We start from the raw sequence: 18,023 nt of genomic DNA, 5'->3' as shown, positions 1-18,023 counted from the left end.
TTGTTGTTGTTTTCTGTTTTCTTGGTTTGTTTTTTCTTTTTTTTTGCTCTAATATTTTTCCTCTGTCAATTTGGGAAGTATAAAAGCAGTTCACAGGACAGAAGCTAGTTCTAAAGAACTTTGGGTAGACATCATGTCCAAAGAGTTAACCACAAACAGATTCTAAGGGAAGTGAAGAAGAAGGGGGAGAAGAAATGAGGAAAGAGGAAGGTAGAAATCAAGGCAGGGAGAGAGAGAGAGCTGGGGGAGGACAGCCCTTTGGCAAGGAGGACAAACCTAAGGCATTTGATCTGATCACAGGTCTACACAAAGGAAGCTTTCTTTGTGCAATTCTACCTTTTTTCCTGCTTGGTCAATATATTTATTCATGTACAGTCTTTATAAATCACACCTTCATGGAAAACAGCTTTAGATTTCTGCAGCCTGTTCCTGAACTCTGACAAGCTTACCATCTTTTGAGCAACCCGGTCTGTTTTCTGGGCAAGAGACATTTTGGGACATTTCTACCTCTTCTACTTCACTTCTCTCTTGGGCTTCCTCCCATAGACTGGATTCTCTCAGAGAGCAGCATGAGCTTTCTTATACATCTCCTCCATCGTGTCTGGACTTACACTGCTCTTGAGTACTGAGAGAACTGTTTCTTATACGCATCTTCATCTTCCTCCATTAGGTAGCGCGTGTAGCTTCCCATGCACATCTGCATTGAACTCCTTGCTTTCAGAGTCATAACCAGGGAATCATTTGGTACTAGAGGAACAGACAAATTTCTATCCACAGCCCCCTTCATGGCCCCAAAAACTTTATTGCCAGTTGTAGTTTGGGCAAGACCTGCATCCAAATAGGAAGTTAAGGCACCAGGCTGACAGTCAATGCTTTCTACATTGTGTTCATCTTCAGTCACCTCCACCTGGCCTTCATAGATCTTGTCCATGCCAAACCTATTCAGAAGCCTGTGGGTCAGCAGCAGGGTAGTACAATAGGCTGCAGCATACTTTGTCAAGCCAAATTTCACACCATAGTTTGGAAGTTCATGTGCATGTGCTGTGTAGATTACCATATCCCCTTGTATACGGGCATGCACAATCCAGCCGGTGATATCTGTTAGTTACACGACTATCATCCTATATTTGGGTATGATGTACTTCTTTTTGTCCTGGATTGCCAGTCATTTCCATGCATCATGGTTAGTTTTACCCTCTTGCCACCTTCTAAATCTCACTTGATGTCTTTAGAAGTAGGCCTTATTCTTTACAGCTCTCATGAACTCTATTCTGGGACCTTGGTTTCAAGCAGACTTGCAGGCCCAGCTGGGACTCCATGTTTGGCAAGGTTTTGCGTCACTGTGCAGGCTTCTTATATATAACTGAGATCATACAAGTCCTTTGTCCCTCCAGAATGTGAGAAAAGGTGTTCTAGGGCTATACCTAAAACATATTGCTTTGCTACTCTTGCTTGCTTTCCCTTTACCAGTTGGCTAGTGGGAAAGGGTCCACAGATGACTGTTTGAAGACCATGCCATGTGGGGCAAGTGGAACCCTGTCACTGGACAAAAACTGGGGAAATTGAGTGTATTCAGAAACCCCAGAAATGCTCATATCTGTGAATGGTAAGTGGTTCATCTACTTCCAACCTGACTTCTGTCTGGGAGCATGTGATCATGACACACCACATGAGGATGGTGACAACTAGTTATGTAATACAGAGCACAGAGTTCTCCATGCTAATGAGATATCTAGATGAGCTGGACCGGAGGGTTTAGCCAATAAGCTTCCCTTTCCAGACATCCCTTCCTGCAAAAAGTATTTAGTCTCTGGTCCTCCCTGAGTATGTTGTATACATCAATTTTCCATTACCAATAAATAACTTAGACAACTAAGGCCTGTCTCTCTCATCAAGAACCACTGTAGGGGGACGTCTTTGTCATTCAGAGCACATAGTGTCTGCCATTAGGACACTCACCTCTGAATTAAGACAAATTACCCCATCCCCAGGTCCTGGGCTCATCACCAGCCCATGGTCCCCATTCCCAACTCTTTGAGGTCCCTGGTAGTGTGTGGATGCCCATGAGTTAGGGAACCCCAGATTCGGCCCCAGCCTGTGTCATTTCACACTCGGGGTGAGGCCCCCATCTTAGGCTGCACCCCAATGGAGGTGAGGATGGAATGCAGCCTAGTACCTCTGCGTTTCATCTGCCAGAGCAGCATTTACACACCCTAATGCCAAGATGGATCCTGAGTCCTGGATGGCTGCACAGAACATGGTATCACCACCCAAGAGAGCCTGGGAGAGCAGAAAGAGGTAAAACAGCAGGAAATCAAGGTTACTTCTCCACAGCTAGCAGGCCTGAAATACCCACTGACATTCCATACCTGTGGCATGAGCTCAGAATGGATGCCTCTTCTCTGGTATTCACAAACATTTATTTCATGTCTCCAAAATTACAGCTGCATGTTCAGAAAATGTCTCCCATTATTAACTTCTAATTTTAGTCCATTTTCAATTCGGCTTTATTGCAATCCCTGTTTTGCATGTTTTGGTCTGTTCTGAAACAAGGGCACACTCTATGGCTCAGATGGGCTCTTAACTCTCCATCTTCTAGCTCAGCTTCTCAAGTCCTGGTCAGCAGGTATGTATCACTACACTTAGTTTGAGATTCCATTCTTAATGCCTTCAAGAATAAACCAATGGTTCAATTCAAGATGAGAAACCCAGGTCTAAATCATGTGGATGAAGCATTCTAGGATCTGGATGTGGATCAAAGAGCCACTCTTTCATTGGAGCATAAGAGCAGCCAGAGATAAAATCTAAATGTGTGGGCATGGCCAGGTAAGCTACACTTGACAGAAGCAGAAAGCAGGCATCAGGCTTGTGGCCTTGGGTGGCTGAGCCCAACTCTTAAGCCATCTCCCATTTTCACAGATTACGATGAAGGCCGTGTGCAGATTCAAGTATCAATATCAATTGTCATCCCTGAAGGTGAGGCTTACATTCATTTATCTGTTTGTTTCAAGCCTCGAGCCTTCAAGTTATAACAGATGACGCTATCAACAGTAAGTAAATCTTCCTCTAATGCTTCCTTTGAATGGGGTGCTAGAAGCGAGGCCTGAATGCAAGTCCTATTCTTAGTGATTCTGGTCAAGTGACTTGTCTCTTGTTCCCAGGTCTGTAAATTGAGGGCCATGATGTATAACTCAAAGACTTTTGGGGGCAGAGAGCCACACTGAGTAATTTTGTGAAATGGAAGTCCCAGTATAGGGGTAAGAGACTATTATCATAAGCTACCTCTCCCTTCCTGGATTCAGAATTTACTTTCGTTCCACTGGAAATGTGATCTTGCTCTCTGACAATTCCTAAAGAGGTTCACTAAACTTCAATTTATCCTAGGTCAAGAGACTACAGAGTTCCCCAAGCCGACCACCTCCACCTGTGCTATGACAGCTGGCCAGAGACCCAAATCTCCTTTACAACCACTAACTAGATGCAGGGAAGGCCGTGCTCTGACAAAGAATGTTGCTGTATCCAAGATAGGAAGCGCAAGAGAGATATGCTTCTAATGGCCATTCTCTGGGTGGCTTGACCAGCCAGTGACACAAGGCACATGCCATCCAACACAATACTGTTTGTAAGCTCCACAACTGAGATCTGAATCACATCACAAAAGTGCCTTTCACCCTCGGTAGCCCATCACAAAAGCCTTTAACATTCAAAACTAAAGCAGTAACATACTGGAGAAGTTTCTTATATAGAAAGCCTATCTTTTCTTTACAAACTTTTGTAACAGTCCTATTCTATTGAAAACCCCACGCTCCAAAGCGAGCTTGGGCCTGCTCCTCTGGACAGTCATACTGACATCTACATTCACTTACTTATATCAAAGGATAGATGCTTTGGACTTCATTGATGACTTATTAAAAGGACAATGGTATCCTTCTCCTTATCTTGGGGGGACTGGGGGAAGCAATGCCTTTCATGGGACTTCTCCATATGCACCTCTTCTAGTCACCCAGTATGCAAGCCTGACAATGTAAATTCTAGGCTTGCATTCTCAGTGAAAAAGAAGCACAGGGTAGAAGGGCAGTATCAACGCCAGCCAGGGTTCAGAGGGAAGAAAACTCTACTCAAGTTTGGTGGCTTGGCACTTCCATGCTATGGGGGGAGGAAGGGCTCTAAGTTGTCCATGAGAGAAGCCAATCATGTGAAGACAAAGACTAAGCTTTGGGATATAAATGCCTATCATGCAGGATATATCCTGCTTCCTGTGTGGCAGCTACCTTATCAACCTGGTGACCAAGTGCTTTCCCATGTCCTGAAGGAGCTGCTACAGAATACACAAAGGATCATGACCCAGCAGAACCACTCCTCTAGTACATCCATCATGTCAGGACCATGCAGGGAACTGTGTGTAAGCAGTGCTGGACCACTAGCAAATGGAAATCAGGATACAGAAGGATGTCTACTGTGAGCTAGGTATCAGTGTAGGGAGTAATGTGGAATCAAACCAGGGGCAGTGTTCTGAAAACTGCCTCTAGGTTCCCCAGAATGGCGAAATTAAAACAAATGACTACTCAAATACAGAGATAGTAAAATAGAAAAGATGGGAAGGAAAGTAGGACAATTAGCCAAGAAGCAGTAAGCTGGTGAGCACCTGTCCTGACTGCAACAGTGGTGAACTGCAGGGCCTGCCACAGAAGTAGAACAGCAGTATTCGAAGAAGCATTTCACCAAGAAACTCTGTGTCCTCCCCTCTAGGAAGGTGGCCTGTAGGAGCCTCTGTAGGCTTTCTCTTTGGTAAAGAGATAGTTCAACCAGCCTTGTTAAGGTGGCTGTCCTATTCTTCCAAGTACATGCCAAGAAATGGCAGTGAGAGTTGGGATATTTCCAGACAGCATAAGGAACAACTCTATTCTTTAATTTTAATTTTTAAGAATGGTGGCTGGGGTGAATGAACGGTACATTAATATGGTGCATAGAAGGTAGTGATTGGTAACTGGTGAGAAAGCAAACCAGTAGACCCCGTGGCTGACATGTAGCTTGTATGTGGGTCTGGTGACAAAAAGCTGTGAGCATACCGGCTCAGATCCTTTAGGCTGTAGCACTTACATGAAGGTGCAAATGACCAGCCAGAGCCAGCCTTGTCCCATCTGTGGTTCAATGTAATGCTTCAAAAAACCCTACAGGGTGTGTGAAAAATCATTTGTGGGGTGGATGCATAGACGCAGAGACATACATGCCCCCCATGCTTGTTCTCTTTCTCTCTCTCTCTCTCTCCAACCATCAGTCTAGAAAGACCAGTGCACCGCAGCAGACACAGGGGAGAGGTGATTAAGAAATGTTAGGAAACAATCTATACCGCTGCACCAGCCACCCATCCCACATGCCAGCTGAGAGCTGAGTGTGGCCCCAGTGGAAAAAGTCTCTATAGAGATAATCACTCTAAGGGATTTTGAGGGAAAACTCACTAGATAGGCCCCTTAGTTTCAATTCAGTGACAAATGTCCTTTGTGAGTGTGAGACCGAAGAATTGAGTATACAGAGGAGGCCAAGGGTTGACAAGGGAAGAGACTGGAGGGATCCAGCCATGACTCTTTGGCAATCAAGAGGCAAGAGTGTTTACTTGGAGGCAGTAAAATGTGCATGGTAAAAATGACCCCAGCCATGGTGCAGGGAGGCAGGGCCTGGGGACACCTACAGGTCATGGGGACTGAGGCTGCTGTTCTTGCTTCATCTTCAAACTACTTTCTCTTGAGATGTTAATCTCTGAAGTGATCCGCACACCTCCCCACTGGCTCCTTAAACTAAAAATCTAAACACAGCCCTTGACTAATCCTCCAACCGTTCTGTTAACTTTAACACCCCAAATAAATCTTGAATTGCTTCCTGCAGCTCTACCACATGGCCTAGGTATCTTTGCTCCCTGATCTCAACAGTTTCCTATGTGCAGTTCTGCTTCCAAGCCTAACTTTTAAGCACTGTTTCCCAGACTGTTGCTGAGGGCTACTACTGAAGTAGATACTCTCCGTAGATCCGTTTCTCAGACTGTTGCTGAGGGCTACTATTGAAGTAGACACTCTCCGTAGATCCATAAACTACATGATCTAGCGCCATTTATTTCCAAAACCATCCTGGCAACTCTTCTTTGCAAAGCTGCACCACCAAGCCCTTGCATTGACCTTCTTGATGGTTTCAAAAGCATGCAACTCCTGAGTCAAGTATGGGTCTTCACTCTTTTTAAATTAATTTTCCATGTGGTTCTTTCCTATGAACTCCTTGGATAAATTTAGATTTTTTTTTCAAGTAACTAAGACACCACCACCTCAAAAAGAGCTCATTGCCCAACTTAGTCAATCATTTCTCTGTCATGGATAGAGCCTCGGGCTTCCTCAGGGCTTCCCATTGTGGAACCTTCAGTGTTCAGAAGAGGAAGCAACCACATCTATAGGCAGTTTCCACGTCAGGAAATGTGATATTGAGCCTTTTGAATTTGGGAATATTATTGTATGCCTTTTATAGGTGATCTCTAATAGGGTCTATTTAACATGGAATTGTTACTCATCTCTCTACTGGGGATAGATGATGATAGATAGATAGATAGATAGATAGATAGATAGATAGATAGATAGATAGATTAGATAGTAGATAGATGATTGAGAGATAAATAGACAGATGGTTGGTAGATAGATGATTAATAGAGAAACAGATAGATGATAGATAGATAGATAGATAGATAGATAGATAGATAGATAGATAGACAGACAGACAGATAATTCTGCATAGTGAAGAATTGCAAACTGTAGCAAAAAACTCCTTTTGTGGGAAGTTCACAAACATTCAGAATGAACACTCATTATGGGGGTAGAATAGATGTCCATGTTTGAACGATGGGACACTGTCTGCCCTTATTAAAACCTGTTTGCCATCAATTTTCTTATTTGGGACACTGCAAGGGCAAGAATCCATAGGGTTTATTCAGCAGCAGAAACTGACTGCCGTTCCATAACCACATTTTGAATTTGTGCAAAGACAGAGCCAGGAATCTGTCTTGTTTGTTGGGTGGCCTAGGTTCATTTAGGGTACAGTCATCTCATGAGAGGACACCCAGAAAGATGTAACCATATCCCTAAATTCTTATTTATTCCATGATCCCATAATTTCTAACAGAATCAGAAACAAAGGACAATTGTGAAAAATCTTTGTCTGCACCTCTCCTCAGAGGCTCAGGAGTAGTTCTCATGGCCTAAGATGAGGTTTGGCTGGTGTGAATCCCATTGTTTGCACTTCCATTGGGGGAGGCTATCTCCTTCCCTGGACCTCATGCACTCTTTGAAAATAACACTCACTAGGGGGTGTTTCTTATAGAAAACTTTTCTCTTAGGGAAAGTTCCAGATGACAGATCATAAATTTAGAAAATCCTTGTCTTAGAAGACATTTTGAGTAATTTTGGTAAAGTACAGAAGGGAAGTGTGCCTTTAAGACAACTATGGTGGGACCATCAGAGGGAACGGACTGTGTGTATGAGAAAGGCTGGTTTACTTATTAAAACAGTTATGTTCTCTGAACATCTGAGTCACAAAATCCTTTGCATCAATAAAGAACCTATGATCCACCAGTCTACTTGACCCATGGCGGGACTGACTCTGGGGCTCTCTGAGTACAAAGGCAGTCTGCCACCTGCAGATAAGATAGATCAGGATGAATCTGTCCCAATATCTTTTCTTTTATTTTCTCTTCACGCTTATTCTAGAACCTGACATAGTTAGTGCCTAGGTTGACCCATGAAACCCTCCTGTCTTGAATAAAGTCACTGAAAGCAAGAACAGGTTGTTAAGGCCATCAAAACAGGGTTTAAAAGAAGGAGGTCATATAGTTTGGGTAACCGGTAGGAATCTTGCTCCAGATGACATCCCTGACAATCAGCTCAATACTGAAGGTCAAGATCTGATATGGCTTCCTTTGAATGCTGGTGGGGAACATGGGAATAGCCCAAGTTATCTTACTCGTTAACTTTTCTTCCTGTTTGTTATCAGGGACTCCCCTATCTATTCACATTCTGTGAGACATTCAGGACAGTTCTCAACTTAGAGTAAACTCAAAAATATTTGTGAAGCTGTTATCAATAGGTATAGTCCACCATTTCACCTGGATCTCAGACTCCTTTTTTAGGAATAAAATCGTGTATTTTTAAAGGGCTTAATTACTTTCATAGACAATATGTAGACCAATGTATCTCCCCTAGACAAATACATTCTGAGCCCACCCGTAGCCACAGCCTGAGATGTTCCTTGGACTCTCGGAAGTGCATCCCATCAAGATGGAGTATCATGAGTCTCCTCTAACAAGCTCTCAAAGATGGAGCTACACACAGCTGAGTATACAACCCCTGGACCGGAGCCCAGTGAAGTCACTACCTTGGGGGCCCAGGACTGTCATCACTGACCTCACAAGTCCATGCTTCTGGACTCTCGCAGTAGACTCCATGCACCTGCAACATCTGCCTTGTGGCTGAGCACTTTGACTACAGCAGACCGGAACCATACTCAGCTTGCCGTGGGCAAGCGTGCTGAGTCTCTCTGGAGCTCGAGTCTTTTTGACTCTGAAATGGGAAAGACCACAACTTGCTCCCCATGAGTCAGATCATAAACGTGATATGCACACAGTCTGCCTGGGATACTGTGATGATCCAGGTTCAGATATAGCAGGTCTTACATGGTGCTGGGATCACATAACTCTAACAAGCATCAGGTGATCTAAAGACCACATTAGGAGCAGCAAGGTCAAAGGGTCATAGGCTAATAAACCAGATGAGGGAAATAAAAATAGATAATTATTCATTTTGCATCACAAAGCAGATTATTTTTAGTAGAATCATTTTGTCTGAATCTCAGAAAATTATCATGAATGGAGTTTAAATCTAATTGCTCCCAGCCCTGAGTCCCTTTAAGCAAGCTAGCCATGCCATCTGAAGCTTCCTTGAACCTTTCCCCTGAGCCCGGGTGTAACTACAGAAGTCAAGGGCACAGTGGGGAGATATTTTATTACCCATGTATTTATGTATGGGTTTTGGGGTTTTTAAACTGGCAATTAAAACCTTGTAAATTTGTATTATCAACAAAATAAATGTAGACGGGTTAGTTACTCATTGCTAATAAATTTGATCATTCATTTATAAAACGAATGTTCACCCAAGAATCACAGAGCACTCTATAAATATCGCTTCACTAAGCCGCAAACCACCTTGACAAGGAAGGCATACAGCACCCCTGAGGGGTTAAACAAACCCTCCTGGCTGGGGGGCGGGTGCCTGAATTCCAGCCCCCTTATCCCCTCCCCAGTCCAGTTCAGCTTCAGCCCCAGGGACCAAGGCTTGGAAGCATGATATCCGTTTGGAAGCATTTCAAATCAGCCTGTCTGGAGGCCCAGTCCTCACATCGCCCCAGGAACCTGTCTACAGGAGCTTGGGAAACCATCTTTCTCTGCTTGTGAGGTAGGAAGGTTGTCCCCTCCCTCTCTGGACCATGCAGCTCAGCTACTGCTGAAGAGCTCACTTCAGACCTGGCTGTCCAGTTAAGCAACTGAGGCCCAGCAATAAAGGGAAGGAGACAAACTGTGTGACCTGAGATACCTCTGGTTTCCGAGCCAGTGTCAGCTTCAGGCCTTATCCTCCTCTTTTCTCTCCAGTAAATGATACTCATTCGGCAAGCATTTTACCTTGAGTTCCTGTACCTTCACGGAGCAGAGCATTATTGGTGGCTGTGGAGACTACAGGCTTCCTGTTCCCTAGAGGTGAGTGGGCATTACTGCAGGCAAGGACATGTGGGGCTGCGATGTGGTTCTAGAAGATGGGTGAGAAGGCCCTTTCCTGGCTGGGAGTTAGTCACTGGAACAGTGATCACTGAGCACATGGTGAGTTCCAGATGGCAGCATCAGCCCTGTGTCAGACTCCATTGTGCACTCTAGAAAGCTTAAACAATGAAAGTAAGAGCTCCTGTGACCCATCACACACACACACACACACACACACACACACACACACACACACACACAAACACACTCACATATACCCCATACATAACCACACACATACACACACATAAATACACACTTATACACACACACTCACATACATATACACACATATATAACCACACACATACACACACATATACACACATACATAACCACACACATACACACACATATATACACACAGATAAATACACACACATACACACAGATAAATACACACTTATACACACACATATATACACACAGGCACACTTACAGACAAACACACACACACACACACTCACACACATATACACACATACACAACCACACACATACACACACATACATACCCACACACACACAAATACACACACATATACACATATACATAACCACACACATACACACATGCACATGCCCACCCATACACACAGAGACACACACATATATACAAAAGAAAACCATAGTATTTCAGCTTATAGTAAAACTTGAATGCTAATTCTGATGTCCAATCTAAATAAGCATTTTAAGGAAGAATCATTCAAACTCTGTCTTTTGCCATTTGAGACAAGGGAGATAGAGGGGTAGCCTCCTTTTGAGAGTTAGTTCCCTAAGCAGAAAGGAAGGCCCTTGCAGGTGACTGGCCATCTAACCCTAATGGTTATTGGGTTGAACTTTTTCCCAAATTCATTTATAGACCATCTTCCTGACTGAAACATCTTCCCTTTCTACCCTAGTTAGGATTACTGTTGCTGTAGTAAAACACCATGCTCTAAAGCAACTTGAGCAGAAATGGGTTTATTTTGCTCAAAAATATAATATAAAATATAATAGTGCATCATCAAAAGCAGTGAGGGCAGGAACCCAGAGGCAGGAGCTCATGTTGAGGCAATGGAGGGGGTGTTACCTACTGGCTTTCTTCCCTTGGTTTGCTCAGCTTGCTTTCTTATAGAATCCAGGACCACCACCCTTGACGCCTCCCACATCAAACACTAATTAAGAAAATGCCTTACAGGCTTGCCTATCACCTGACCTTATGGAGACATTGCCTCAATCAGGCCTCCCTCCTCTCTAATGACTCCAGCTTGTGTCAAGTTGACATAAAACTAACCACTTCCTCATCCTCCTATCCAGCAGTTATCAATCCTGCCCTTGCTGGGGAAAGGAATGAAAATCCCCACTCCCCAAAGTATTAACAAAAAGGTGACCTGCAGCATCGCCAAACATGGCCCCCTGAGCAACCATACACCAGTGACCCCAACTGTGTCTAGATGTGAAGGGTACCCATGTGTACTTCTGTTTGTAGGTTATAAATTATCATCTTCCACCATTCTTGGTTACCTTGTGACCTCTTTTAAACTGATGGCTACATCTATGTTATTGCTCAACCTCAGAAATGGCAGGACTCCTCTTCCCTTGTACACTTTACTGCACTCCGAAAAGTTAGCTCTAAAGCCACCTTGAGATGGGTTGCTCCACTCCACACTGCCTTGGGTTGAGCAACACGGAATCACAGAATTTCATACAATCAGAAGCACAAAGCACGTGTGGGAGGTTCAGCTCGCTACAGTACATCGACAAAGAGGACGGGGTCTATAAGTTCCTAGTATCTTTGGGTTTTCTGTAGGCTGGGATTGATCCATCTCTACAGAAATCATCCATACAGCCACAACCTTAGCCACCTGCTGCAGGAGGGTTCTCTCCTAAGGGGACTAATGTGTACTCTAAGAAGTGCCACATCCTGCCTTATGGATCTGAATTTAGGCAATACTTTCCTTCCTCAACCCCTTCTTCCTCATGCTGGGGATTGAATGTAGGGCTCACTTATTTCAGGCAAAGCATCTACCACTGAGCTATATCCCTGTCCTACTTTTCATTTTACATTTATCAAGCCCTTAACATAGTTTAATTATGAAAGAATAAAGATTGCCATAGCCTCTTTTTCTTTTAGTACAGCAAATGTCTATTGGAACTTTGTGTGTTTTCCTTTGGTATTTGGTATAAATTTGTCCAGAAGATGTTCACTGCTAACACTTATTAAGGTGAGCTTGAAGTTGGTGTCTTCTTTGTGTGATTCAATAAACGCTGGAGGTAAGAGGTGGCTGCTCAATCTTTTCTGTCCATGCCTTTCTGCCTCTGGAATTTCACTCCAAGGTTCCCTCCATCTAGACAATCCACTTATATATTGCAAACCTTGAAGGTGTCTTCAAAGGCTGTCAGTCTTTACATCTCAAATGCTCCATTGCTAGCTGTTATTGATGCCCCATGAGGACATCTCCCCAAGTCATGAACGCTTTCCCCTAAAACATGGCAAATTCCAAGTGCTCTTTCATTCAGTTTTCAAAAACAGGGCAAGTCAGACTCATACTCAACTGTGAAAGATCTAGTATGTTTATATATACTATATATATATAACCACTACCATAATCTAATTCTAGAACAACCACATTGGCCAGTAGTGGAACCCAACACTGAAGGCACACTACCAATCACTACGTCCCACCCACTTCTAAACCCTACACAAGCCACCATCCTACAGTCCATCTCCACAGGCTTGTCTACTCTGGACAGTCCCTAAGAACAGAATGGCATAACACTTTTCATCCTGTGTCTGGCTTTCTCTCACATTGTGTTCTTCTTCAGATTCCATGACATGGATTAGCGCCCACTGTCTACCCATTTATTCATTGGCATGCATGTGCTTTGTGTGTCTCTTCTGGCTAGTGACACTTCAGTTGGTATTGGTGCATGTCTGCATGTTTTCAGGTCTTTCTGATACTTAGGAGTAAAATTGCTGGGTAACACAATGAGTGATTCTTTGCTAAGATTTGGAAGTTGTCGAGACATTTCCAAAGAAGCTCTACCATTATTTTTTAATTCCCAGAAGCAAGGAAAGAGTGTTTCAATCTCTGTTATATCTTCACAGTACTCATAACTATCTGCCTTTTCATGAGCAGAGATTGAAAAGACACATCTTTATTTTTAATTGTATGTGTGTGGAGTATGCAAAGGAGTGCTGTTATCACAGAGGCCAGACACAATGAACTCCCCTCAAGTTGGAGTCACAGGCAATTGGGAGCTGCCCAGCATGGTGCTGGGATTGAAACTCTTCTGGAAGAGCAGAACATGGTCTTCTCTACTGAGCCATCACATTGGCCTCTCCAATCAGGCTTGAATTCTCAGTCTGAACCTTTGTTTCAGAGAAGAAATATAAGCTGAACAGAAGCATTTAACTAGCTTACTTTAAAGTACTTTCCCCCTCTGAGTACCTTTATTGATCCTGACTACTGGTTCAGGGGACTGGGAGGCCTGTGTTTTCCCTCTCGGTGCTGTGCTGAGCAAACAGCACCGCTTTACTGGATCAATGCCCCACTTTTAGGAGCCACACAGGGAAAACATAGATTCTGTTTCTATCATCCATCACAATTAAATGGAACGTATGCATAAACCCATTTAGCAGCTGCTGTGGACCACAGAGTGCAATCTGAAAAGTTCCCTGGCACAATTGTAGCTCTGTCACAGTGTGCCTCTACAAGTGCCACCGAAGGGAAAGGATGCTTTGGATGACTTTGTAAATCTTCCATATGTGTGTGAGTATAATTATGCACACACATACACACATGTCAAGCCTGTGAAGTATGTAACTCAAATCAGATGTCTGGCCTTTTATCTGCGTGATTAGTTGGTCTCTGAGGAAGTCCTGAGCAGTTTTCATGCTGACTACTTAATAACTCATCTTTCTGTATACATTTCTGTGGTAACTTCCCAGAACCCTCCCAGATAATGTTCTCCTAAGTGTTCTGCTCTCTTCCCAAGACACATAATGCCTATTAGCAATTTCTCAAAACTCCAAGAGCAAAATGACGTGGGTGTTTCCTGAGTGAGCTACGTCAGAAACATGACTGGGCACATTTGTGTCTTTCTATAAGATCCAAGTTTATTGGGTAAAAAATATAGTCACCAGATTCATCAAATTGGCTTTAATTCACTAAGCACTCTTGGTTTCAGTGGGTATCCTTGGGCATTGGCAAACACAGGTTCTTTTATACCTATATTAATAACTAATATCACCTCTGAGATTACATATTATACTTCACTCAGTAGTATACAGATTATAGAATGGCAAAGAAAGGGTTCTATGTAAGCCACAGGCAGATAGCTGGCCAAGACACAAGCATCTCTTTGGTGGGTCAGATAGGTCAGTCATCTTCATCAATTGTAGGTCTAGAGAGCAGGCACTTTGGAATATGAACTTGAAGTAGGCTATGTTGTGGACTGGAAAACTTAGCTGGAAGCCTTGGGTCAGAGGTGGCATTTTCCTGGACATGGTTTATGACAAATGACCAGATGATAGCCCAATGTACATACCACACCTCAGTCTTCGGGTGCTTTTTTATGTAATCCCAGGTAAGAGGGTCCTATCTGCTATGATCAATAATGAAGAGTCTGGTGTCCTTGGTAGGATTTTTATATAACCATGTGTCCATGTGTTCCTGCTCTAATTGACAAGTTCATAAGTGGTAATATTTTACTTGAGTGAATAAAATAATTTACAATTCTGTGCCTTGTGTTTTGACTTACAGTGCACTCCAAAGTGACTTAACTGTTCTCCCAGCCTCAGCCTGAAGACTACTGTTCTACATAATAGAAGAAATAATGTCAAGCAGGGATTGCTAGATTCCCACAGGGTACTGAGGACCAGGGAGGTACAGAGCGTCTGTGAATAGCTTCAGAGACGCGTAGGCCTAAAGCTCAATCTCGACTGCTGCTTCCCGGTTCATGAACTTGAAGATAACTGAACTGTGAGTCTTAATGGTCCTGTCTAGAAATCAGGAAGACTCAGACTGGTTTCCACCCTGCAAGGCTCTAGCGATTCAATGGGTTTCAGCAACGATGAAGAGCTGAGAGCAGCAGCCTAGGCAAGCCAGTTCTCCTGGATCTCAGTAGACAACCCCTTCAGCAGCCAAGCTGCCATCCCTTGTGCCTCCTAAGCTCCGAGGAACAGGTGTGTCAGCTCCTTCAATCCCCACGACAGCACAAGTGTGCAGACTGGCCAGCCCTGCTTGACAGTTGACAACACAAATGATGAGGCAGCCCCCCAGAAGTCACCAGAGCCTGGTAGTTCTCCAAATGTGCCTCCGCCATGGGCATCTGGTCTGATGACAAAGTAGGTCACGAAACAAAGAGACATACCACAATAGGGCCTATTTGTCCCACATCCCTTCCAGTGACCTCCCAGAAGTGCCCCACAGCATCAACCTCACTCTGGGTGGCTACTGTGTGTCTTCTTTCATGTCTGGGAAAGAAGAGTGTTCCATAGGATCCAGCTGCCAGAGCCTTGAAGCCCTGCTCCTGCAGCTCCTTGTGTGACAACACAGCCTTTCCTGGTGTCCTTGCTCCAATAACAGAATTACCAATGGTGACTATGAGATAGAAGGCCAAGTCGACCTTAAGAACTTGCACAATGAATCTGTACTATTGGTGTCCATGTATGGATAGCATATGACAGTCTGGAAAATCAACACTGGTTGATTTGAGCCTCACTTTCTTGGCTTTGCATTTTATTTTATTAATTTTTTAGAAAAAAATAGTAGTATACAAATAAATCCCCCTAGTTAAATAAAAACCAATAAAACTTAATAATCAATAAGAATCACAGCTACCTATTGTGACCTGGCCTCAACTCTGAGCCCCAGTACCTATCCTTTAAGTCCTAACTGGTCAAAGTTTCTCTCAAGCTTTCTCCTTGTATTTCAAGGAATACATGTGTTTAAGTATGGATCATTAGAAAGCAGTAGTTTTTTCATACAACTGCTTTGAGTGCGTGTTTGTTGCTTGCAAAAACATTTCCTTGTTTTATCTACTTACCAGGAGACTTAGAAAATCCTATCCCAGTCCAGACCCATGAAAGAACATCGTTCCCCTAGACAACTGACGTACTTCCCATGCTACAGAGCTACCATCATCTGTCCAGCCTTGCTCTTTTGATGGGCATTTGCTTTCTCTGGGGGCAGATTCTAAAATGGCCACTACTGATCCCTACCTCCTGGAGTTTGTGCCCTGTGTAATCCTTGCCCCATCAACATGGAATAGCTTAATGGTTTACTTCTAATCATTCAAATGAAGCAAAGGGATGAGATGGTGCATCTGGACTGGTAAGGGAGCTCAGTGAGTACTTAACTACTAAGCCCTGGGTCCTATCACAACAAAAAGAAAGTGAAATGTCTGGCCAGATGGCTCAGTGAGTAAAAGCGCTTGGCACTAAGGCTAATAACCTGAGTTTGATCCCCTGGGTGAATAAGACAACCAATTCCCACAAATTGTCTTCTAGCTTGTGGACATGTACAATGGCACATACATGCATACATACATATATACATATACATACATACATACATGCATACACTAACATACATACATGGAAAAGGGAAAGAGAATGAGGGAAGGGGTAGGGAGAAGGAAATCCATCACAAGGGAAAGATTCTAAGTTGCCTCTCCTTAGTGTGTTCTTCCCTGTGGATTATAGCACGTCTGACAGAACTGTTGGAGAGTCTTAAAGGCGAGCTAAGAGCAACGTCTCTCTGTCAGTTTACAATCACCAGAGCCTGCCCACAACTCTGTGAGCATGGAATATGTCCTCCACTATCTCTGTCCTAGGCTAGCCCTCAGCTCCAGCTAGCAGATCATGGATTCTTACGAGAAATGGACACAAAGGATGAACACGGCTATGTTCAGTTCCATGAAGAAACTGAGATTCTAGAATAGAATCTGCTGCCAAGTTTATGTAAATTATATATATATATATATATATATATATATATATATATATGTATATATGAGAAAAGTGATGGAGATGTTAATTGCTTTGGGTCACAGTGCTAAGACAACTGCTCCCTGCAAAGAATGCTGTTCTAGAGTCCTTTCCTAGACCTGAGGCTGTCAAGTCATTGGGTAAAGATATGTAACACAGAAGTATTTACCAATGGTACTCTAAAATATATCAATCATGTAACAAAGGTCCCTATGTCTATCTTTGAGCTAAAGGAAATTAATAATTTAAAGAGTAAAACCAGAAGGAGTAAAACCAGTAACATACTCCATTGCTTGAATTTGCCTGATAAATAGGGTAAACTTTAACAATAATAATAATAATAATAATAATAATAATAATAATGTCATCACCTATGGGCCATTTTTAATTCTTGTAAGATGTGCTTCTTTCTGCTGTTTGTTTTAATTCCATTTCAAGTCAGTATCTGGAAGGGTAGATGAATGGATGTATGTTAATTTTGGGGTACTACACAGGATCTACCTTCTTGGTGATGGCAATGTTGACCACCCAAGTATCACTTGATTTCTCCACTGTGAACTCCACTTCTTTCACTCTCATGACTACTGCATGAAGTACGTCAGTCATTCTACTACTCAATAAAATATACACCAGGATTTAGTACCTGTGAATATCTGAATCCTAGTTGTAGTGGCTATGAAATGGTGGTCACTGGATGCTCACCAGTACCTAGTCATCCTTTTGTAGTAAAACACCTTTATTCCTCGTATATATATATTAACTACATGGACTTGGATTTCTATGTTCACAATGGTTCATAACTCATCACTGCTCTTTATTACTGTGGTGCCCACATTGTGTTATTTTAGATAATTGGATCTCTCCAAGTTTACTCTTTTCTCATCCCTGCCTTTACCTCTACCTCCCTTTCTGCTTTCCTCCCTTCCTTCATCACTTCTTTACTTTCTGGAACAACAGAAAAAGAGTACTGAGATGGAGGCAGGGTTGGAGAGATGGCTCAGTTAGAAATGTCCGTGCTGAGCAAGGACACGGACCTGATTTTCAACCCACAATAAAAGGCTTATAAAAGGCTGAGTGTGTCTGGGTAACCTATTAATTCTAAAGCTAAGGTGGTGGAGATGGGAGCATTCCTGGCACTTGTTGACCCATCAGACTAGCACAATCAGGGTCCGAGGTCCAGCGAAAGACCTTGTCTCAAAAAATAGG

At 43.2% G+C, this 18,023-nt stretch overlaps 1 pseudogene; it reads right to left on the bottom strand.

The window, feature by feature from the left end:
* Positions 1 to 365: 365 nt before the first annotated feature.
* LOC116914925 lies at positions 366 to 17,423 on the bottom strand (annotated as a pseudogene).
* Between the last annotated feature and the right edge of the window lie 600 nt (positions 17,424 to 18,023).

This window comes from Rattus rattus, chromosome 13, assembly GCF_011064425.1.
Source record: "Rattus rattus isolate New Zealand chromosome 13, Rrattus_CSIRO_v1, whole genome shotgun sequence".
Lineage (NCBI taxonomy): Eukaryota > Metazoa > Chordata > Mammalia > Rodentia > Muridae > Rattus > Rattus rattus.
Note: the sequence above shows the minus strand (reverse complement) of the source record. Positions and strands in the feature narration are given on the sequence as shown.